Raw genomic sequence first — 8,565 nt, 5'->3', positions numbered from 1 at the left:
TGTAGATGTTATGGAGGAGATGTAGATGTTATGGAGGAGATGTAGATGTTATGGAGGAGCTGTAGAGTAGATGTTATGGAGGAGATGTAGATGTTATGGAGGAGCTGTAGATGTAGATGTTATGGAGTAGCTGTAGATGTTATTGAGGACGCTGTAGATGTTATGGAGGAGCTGTAGATGTTATTGAGGAGCTGTAGATGTTATGGAGGAGATGTAGATGTTACGGAGGAGATGTAGATGTTATGGAGGAGATGTTGATGTAGATGTTATGGAGGAGCTGTAGATGTTATGGAGGAGCTGTAGATGTTATGGAGGCGCTGTAGATGTTATGGAGGAGATGTAGATGTTATGGAGGAGATGTAGATGTTATGGAGGAGCTGTAGATGTAGATGTTATGGAGGAGATGTAGATGTTATGGAGGAGCTGTAGATGTTATGGAGGAGATGTAGATGTTCTGGAGGAGATGTAGATGTTATGGAGGAGCTGTAGATGTTATGGAGGAGATGTAGATGTTATGGAGGAGATGTAGATGTAGATGTTATGGAGGAGCTGTAGATGTTATGGAGGAGATGTAGATGTTATGGAGGAGATGTAGCTGTAGATGTTATGGAGGAGAAGTAGATGTTATGGAGGAGATGTAGCTGTAGATGTTATGAAGGAGAAGTAGATGTTATGGAGGAGATGTAGATGTTATGGAGGAGATGTAGATGTAGATGTTATGGAGGAGCTGTAGATGTTATGGAGGAGATGTAGATGTTATGGAGGAGCTGTAGCTGTAGATGTTATGGAGGAGATGTAGATGTAGATGTTATGGAGGAGATGTAGATGTTATGGAGGAGATGTAGATTTTATGGAGGAGATGTAGATGTTATGGAGGAGCTCTAGATGTTATGGAGGAGATGTAGATGTAGAAATTATGGAGGAGATGTAGATGTTATGGAGGAGCTGTAGATGTAGATATTATGGAGGAGATGTAGATGTTATGGAGGAGCTGTAGATGTTATGGAGGAGTTGTAGATGTTATGGAGGAGATGTAGATGTTATGGAGGAGATGTAGATGTAGATGTTATGGAGGAGCTGTAGATGTTATGGAGGAGCTGTATATGTTATGGAGGAGATGTAGATGTTATGGAGGAGATGTAGATGTTATGAAGGAGATGTAGATGTAGATGTTATGGAGGAGATGTAGATGTTATGGAGGAGATGTAGATGTTATGGCGGAGATGTAGATGTTATGGAGGAGATGTAGATGTAGATGTTATGGAGGAGCTGTAGATGTTATGGAGGAGCTGTAGATGTTATGGAGGAGATGTAGATGTTATGGAGGAGATGTAGATGTAGATGTTATGGAGGAGATGTAGATGTTAGGGAGGAGCTGTAGATGTTATGGAGGAGATGTAGATGTTATGGAGGAGATGTAGATGTAGATATTATGGAGGAGCTCTAGATGGAGATGTAGATGTTATGGAGGAGATGTAGATGTTATGGAGGAGATGTAGATGTAGATGTTATGGAGAAGCTGTAGATGTTATGGAGGAGCTGTAGCTGTAGATGTTATGGAGGAGCTGTAGCTGTAGATGTTATGGAGGAGATGTAGATGTTATGGAGGAGCTGTAGATGTAGATGTTATGGAGGAGATGTAGATGTTATGGAGGAGCTGTAGATGTAGATGTTATGGAGGAGATGTAGATGTTATGGAGGAGATGTAGATGTTATGGAGGAGATGTAGATGTTATGGAGGAGCTGTAAATGTTATGGAGGAGCTGTAGATGTTATGGAGGAGATGTAGATGTAGATGTTATGGAGGAGATGTAGATGTTATGGAGGAGATGGAGATGTAGATGTTATGGAGGAGATGTAGATGTTATGGAGGAGATGTAGATGTAGATGTTATGGAGGAGATGTAGATGTTATGGAGGAGCTGTAGATGTTATGGAGGAGATGTAAATGTTATGAAGGAGATGTAGATGTTATGGAGGAGATGTAGATGGAGATGTTATGGAGGAGATGTAGATGTTGTGGAGGAGATGTAGATGTTGTAGAGGAGATGTAGATGCTATGGAGGAGATGTAGATGTACATGTTATGGAGGAGATGTAGCTGTAGATGTTATGGAGGAGCTGTAGATGTTATGGAGGAGCTGTAGATGTTATGGAGGAGATGTAGATGTAGATGTTATGCAGGAGCTGTAGATGTAGATGTTATGGAGGAGCTGTAGATGTTATGGAGGAGCTGTAGATGTTATGGAGGAGATGTAGATGTTATGGAGGAGCTGTAGATGTTATGGAGGAGATGTAGATGTTATGGAGGAGCTGTAGATGTTATGGAGGAGCTGTAGATGTTATGGAGGAGATGTAGATGTTATGGAGGAGATGTAGATGTAGATGTTATGGAGGAGCTGTAGATGTTATGGAGGAGATGTAGCTGTTATGGAGGAGCTTTAAATGTTATGTAGGAGCGGTAAATGTTATGGAGGAGATATAGATGTAGATGTTATGGAGGAGCTGTAGATGTAGATGTTATGGAGGAGATGTAGATGTAGATGTTATGGAGGAGATGTAGATGTTATGGAGGAGCTGTAAATGTTATAGAGGAGCTGTAGATGTTATGGAGGAGCTGTAGATGTTATGGAGGAGATGTAGATGTAGATGTTATGGAGGAGCTGTAGGTGTTATGGAGGAGATGTAGATGTTATGGAGGAGCTGTAGATGTTATGGAGGAGCTGTAGGTGTTATGGAGGAGCTGTAGATGTAGATGTTGTGGAGGAGATGTAGATGTTATGGAGGAGATGTAGATGTTGTGGAGGAGATGTAGATGTTATGGAGGAGATGTAGATGTTATGGAGGAGATGGAGATGTTATGGAGGGGATGTAGATGTTATGGAGGAGATGTAGATGTTATGTAGGAGATGTAGCTGTAGATGTTATGGAGGAGATGTAGATGTTATGGAGGAGCTGTAGATGTTATGTAGGAGATGTAGATGTTATGGAGGAGATGTACATGTAGATGTTATGGAGGAGATGTAGATGTTATGGAGGAGATGTAGATGTAGATGGTATGGAGGAGATGTAGATGTTATGGAGGAGATGTAGATGTTATGGGGGAGCTGTAAATGTTATGGAGGAGATGCAGCTGTAGATGTTATGGGGGAGCTGTAGGTGTAGATGTTATGGAGGAGCTGTAGATGTTATGTAGGAGATGTAGATGTTATGGAGGAGCTGTAGATGTTATGGAGGAGCTGTAGATGTTATGGAGGAGATGTAGATGTTATGTAGGAGATGTAGATGTTATGGAGGAGATGTAGATGTTGTGGAGGAGCTGTAGATGTTATGTAGGAGATGTAGATGTTATGGAGGAGCTGTAGATGTTATGGAGGAGCTGTAGATGTTATGGAGGAGATGTAGATGTTATGTAGGAGATGTAGATGTTATGGAGGAGATGTAGATGTTATGGAGGAGATGTAGATGGTATGGAGGAGATGTAGCTGTAGATGTTATGGGGGAGCTGTAGGTGTAGATGTTATGGAGGGGCTGTAGATGTTATGGAGGAGATGTAGATGTTATGGAGGAGATGTAGATGTTATGGAGGAGATGTAGATGTTATGGAGGAGATGTAGATGTAGATGTTATGGAGGATCTGTAGATGTTATGGAGGAGCTGTAGATGTTATGGAGGAGATGTAGATGTTATGGAGCAGCTGTAGATGTTATGGAGGAGATGTAGATGTTATGGAGGAGATGTAGATGTTATGGAGGAGATGTAGGTGTTATGGAGGAGATGTAAATGTTATGGAGGAGCTGTAAATGTTATGGAGGAGATGTAGATGTAGATGTTATGGAGGAGATGTAGATGTTATGGAGGAGCTGTAGATGTTATGGAGGAGATGTAGATGTTATGGAGGAGATGTAGACGTTATGGAGGAGATGTAGATGTTATGGAGGAGCTGTAGATGTTATGGAGGAGATGTAGATGTAGATATTATGGAGGAGCTGTAGATGTTATGGGGGAGCTGTAGGTGTAGATGTTATGGAGGGGCTGTAGATGTTATGGAGGAGATGTAGATGTTATGGAGGAGATGTAGATGTTATGGAGGAGATGTAGATGTAGATGTTATGGAGGAGATGTAGATGTTATGGAGGAGATGTAGATGTAGATGTTATGGAGGAGATGTAGATGTAGATGTTGTGAAGGAGCTGTAGATGTAGATGTTATGAAGGAGCTGTAGATGTTATGGAGGAGATGTAGATGTTATGGAGGAGATGTAGATGTTATGGAGGAGATGTAGATGTAGATGTTATGGAGGATCTGTAGATGTTATGGAGGAGCTGTAGATTTAGATGTTATGGAGGAGATGTAGATGTTATGGAGGAGCTGTAGATGTTATGGAGGAGCTGTAGATGTTATGGAGGAGATGTAGATGTTATGGAGGAGCTGTAGATGTTATGGAGGAGCTGTAGATGTTATGGAGGAGATGTAGATGTAGATGTTATGGAGGAGATGTAGATGTTATGGAGGAGCTGTAGATGTTATGGAGGAGCTGTAGATGTTATGGAGGAGATGTAGATGTTATGGAGGAGATGTAGATGTAGATGTTATGGAGGAGCTGTAGATGTAGATATTATGGAGGAGCTGTAAATGTTATGGAGGAGATGTAGATGTAGATATTATGGAGGAGCTGTAGATGTTATGGAGGAGATGTAGATGTAGATATTATGGAGGAGATGTAGATGTTATGGAGGAGATGTAGATGTTATGGAGGAGATGTAGATGTAGATGTTATGGAGGAGATGTAGATGTAGATGTTATGGAGGAGCTGTAGATGTTATGGAGGAGATGTAGATGTTATGGAGGAGCTGTAGATGTAGATGTTATGGAGGAGATGTAGATGTTATGGAGGAGCTGTAGATGTTATGGAGGAGATGTAGATGTTATGGAGGAGATGTAGATGTTATGGAGGAGATGTAGATGTTATGGAGGAGATGTAGATGTAGATGTTATGGAGGAGATGTATATGTTATGGAGGAGATGTAGATGTAGATGTTATGGAGGAGCTGTAGATGTAGATGTTATGGAGGAGATGTAGATGTTATGGAGGAGCTGTAGATGTAGATGTTATGGAGGAGATGTAGATGTTATGGAGGAGCTGTAGATGTAGATGTTATGGAGGAGATGTAGATGTTATGGAGGAGATTTAGATGTTATGGAGGAGATGTAGATGTTATGGAGGAGATGTAGATGTTATGGAGGAGATGTAGATGTAGATGTTATGGAGGAGCTGTAGATGTTATGGAGGAGATGTAGATGTTATGGAGGAGATGTAGATGTTATGGAGGAGATGTAGATGTTATGGAGGAGATGTAGATGTAGATATTATGGAGGAGCTGTAGATGTTATGGAGGAGCTGTAGATGTTATGGAGGAGATGTAGATGTAGATGTTATGGAGGAGATGTAGATGTTATGGAGGAGATGTAGGTGTAGATGTTATGGAGGAGATGTAGATGTAGATGTTATGGAGGAGATGTAGATGTTATGGAGGAGCTGTAGATGTTATGGAGGAGCTGTAGATGTTATGGAGGAGATGTAGATGTTATGGAGGAGATGTAGATGTTATGGAGGAGATGTAGATGTTATGGAGGAGATGTAGATGTAGATGTTATGGAGGAGATGTAGATGTTATGGAGGAGATGTAGATGTAGATGTTATGGAGGAGATGTAGATGTTATGGAGGAGATGTAGATGTTATGGAGGAGCTGTAGATGTAGATGTTATGGAGGAGATGTAGATGTTATGGAGGAGATGTAGATGTAGATGTTATGGAGGAGCTGTAGATGTAGATATTATGGAGGAGCTGTAGATGTTATGGAGGAGATGTAGATGTTATGGAGGAGATGTAGATGTAGATGTTATGGAGGAGATGTAGATGTTATGGAGGAGATGTAGATTTAGATGTTATGGAGGAGCTGTAGATGTTATGGAGGAGATGTAGATGTTATGGAGGAGATGTAGATGTTATGGAGGAGATGTAGATGTTATGGAGGAGATGTAGGTGTTATGGAGGAGATGTAGATGTTATGGAGGAGATGTAGATGTAGATGTTATGGAGGAGATGTAGATGTTATGGAGGAGATGTAGATGTTATGGAGGAGATGTAGATGTTATGGAGGAGCTGTAGATGTTATGGAGGAGATGTAGGTGTTATGGAGGAGATGTAGATGTTATGGAGGAGCTGTAGATGTAGATGTTATGGAGGAGATGTAGATGTTATGGAGGAGCTGTAGATGTAGATGTTATGGAGGAGATGTACATGTTATGGAGGAGCTGTAGATGTTATGGAGGAGCTGTAGATGTAGATGTTATGGAGGAGATGTAGATGGTATGGAGGAGCTGTAGATGTAGATGTTATGGAGGAGATGTAGATGTTATGGAGGAGATGTAGATGTTATGGAGGAGATGTAGATGTAGATGTTATGGAGGAGCTGTAGATGTAGATATTATGGAGGAGCTGTAGATGTTATGGAGGAGATGTAGATGTTATGGAGGAGATGTAGATGTAGATGTTATGGAGGAGATGTAGATTTAGATGTTATGGAGGAGCTGTAGATGTTATGGAGGAGATGTAGATGTTATGGAGGAGATGTAGATGTTATGGAGGAGATGTAGATGTTATGGAGGAGATGTAGGTGTTATGGAGGAGATGTAGATGTTATGGAGGAGATGTAGATGTAGATGTTATGGAGGAGATGTAGATGTTATAGAGGAGATGTAGATGTAGATGTTATGGAGGAGATGTAGATGTTATGGAGGAGATGTAGATGTTATGGAGGAGCTGTAGATGTAGATGTTATGGAGGAGATGTAGATGTTATGGAGGAGATGTAGATGTTATGGAGGAGCTGTAGATGTAGATGTTATGGAGGAGCTGTAGATGTTATGGAGGAGATGTAGATGTGATGGAGGAGATGTAGATGTTATGGAGGAGATGTAGATGTTATGGAGGAGCTCTAGATGTTATGGAGGAGATGTAGATGTTATGGAGGAGATGTAGATGTAGATGTTATGGAGGAGATGTAGATGTAGATGTTATGGAGGAGATGTAGATGTAGATGTTATGGAGGAGATGTAGATGTTATGGAGGAGATGTAGATGTAGATGTTATGGAGGAGATGTAGATGTAGATGTTATGGAGGAGATGTAGATGTTATGGAGGAGATGTAGATGTTATGGAGAAGCTGTAGATGTTATGGAGGAGATGTAGATGTTATGGAGGAGCTGTAGATGTTATGGAGAAGATGTAGATGTTATGGAGGAGATGTAGATGTTATGGAGGAGCTGTAGATGTAGATGTTATGGAGGAGCTGTAGATGTTATGGAGGAGATGTAGATGTTATGGAGGAGATGTAGATGTTATGGAGGAGCTGTAGATGTAGATGTTATGGAGGAGCTGTAGATGTAGATGTTATGGAGGAGCTGTAGATGTAGATGTAATGGAGGAGCTGTAGATGTTATGGAGGAGATGTAGATGTTATGGAGGAGCTGTAGATGTTATGGAGGAGCTGTAGATGTTATGGAGGAGATGTAGATGTTATGGAGGAGCTGTAGATGTAGATGTTATGGAGGAGATGTAGATGTTATGGAGGAGCTGTAGATGTAGATGTTATGGAGGAGATGTAGATGTAGATGTTATGGAGGAGATGTAGATGTAGATGTTATGGAGGAGCTGTAGATAATATGGAGGAGATGTGGATGTTATGGAGGAGATGTAGATGTAGATGTTATGGAGGAGATGTAGATGTTATGGAGGAGATGTAGATAATATGGAGGAGATGTGGATGTTATGGAGGAGATGTTGATGTAGATGTTATGGAGGAGATGTAGGTGTTATGGAGGAGCTGTAGATGTTATGGAGGAGATGTAGATGTTATGGAGGAGCTGTAGATGTTATGGAGGAGATGTAGATGTTATGGAGGAGATGTTGGTGTAGATGTTATGGAGGAGATGTAGATGTTATGGAGGAGCTGTAGATGTTATGGAGGAGATGTAGATGTTATGGAGGAGCTGTAGATGTTATGGAGGAGATGTAGATGTAGATGTTATGGAGGAGATGTAGATGTTATGGAGGAGCTGTAGATGTAGATGTTATGGAGGAGATGTAGATGTAGATGTTATTGAGGAGCTGTAGATGTAGATGTTATGGAGGAAATGTAGATGTTATGGAGGAGATGTAGATGTAGATGTTATGGAGGAGCTGTAGATAATATGGAGGAGATGTGGATGTTATGGAGGAGATGTAGATGTAGATGTTATGGAGGAGATGTAGATGTTATGGAGGAGATGTAGATGTTATGGAGGAGATGTAGATGTTATGGAGGAGATGTTGGTGTAGATGTTATGGAGGAGATGTAGATGTTATGGAGGAGATGTAGATGTAGATGTTATGGAGGAGATGTAGATGTTATGGAGGAGATGTAGATAATATGGAGGAGATGTTGATGTAGATGTTATGGAGGAGATGTAGGTGTTATGGAGGAGCTGTAGATGTTATGGAGGAGATGTAGATGTTATGGAGG

The sequence above is a fragment of the Dendropsophus ebraccatus genome, unplaced genomic scaffold (assembly GCF_027789765.1).
Source record: "Dendropsophus ebraccatus isolate aDenEbr1 unplaced genomic scaffold, aDenEbr1.pat pat_scaffold_1044_ctg1, whole genome shotgun sequence".
Classification (NCBI taxonomy): Eukaryota; Metazoa; Chordata; class Amphibia; order Anura; family Hylidae; genus Dendropsophus; species Dendropsophus ebraccatus.
This window is presented reverse-complemented; position numbering follows the sequence as displayed.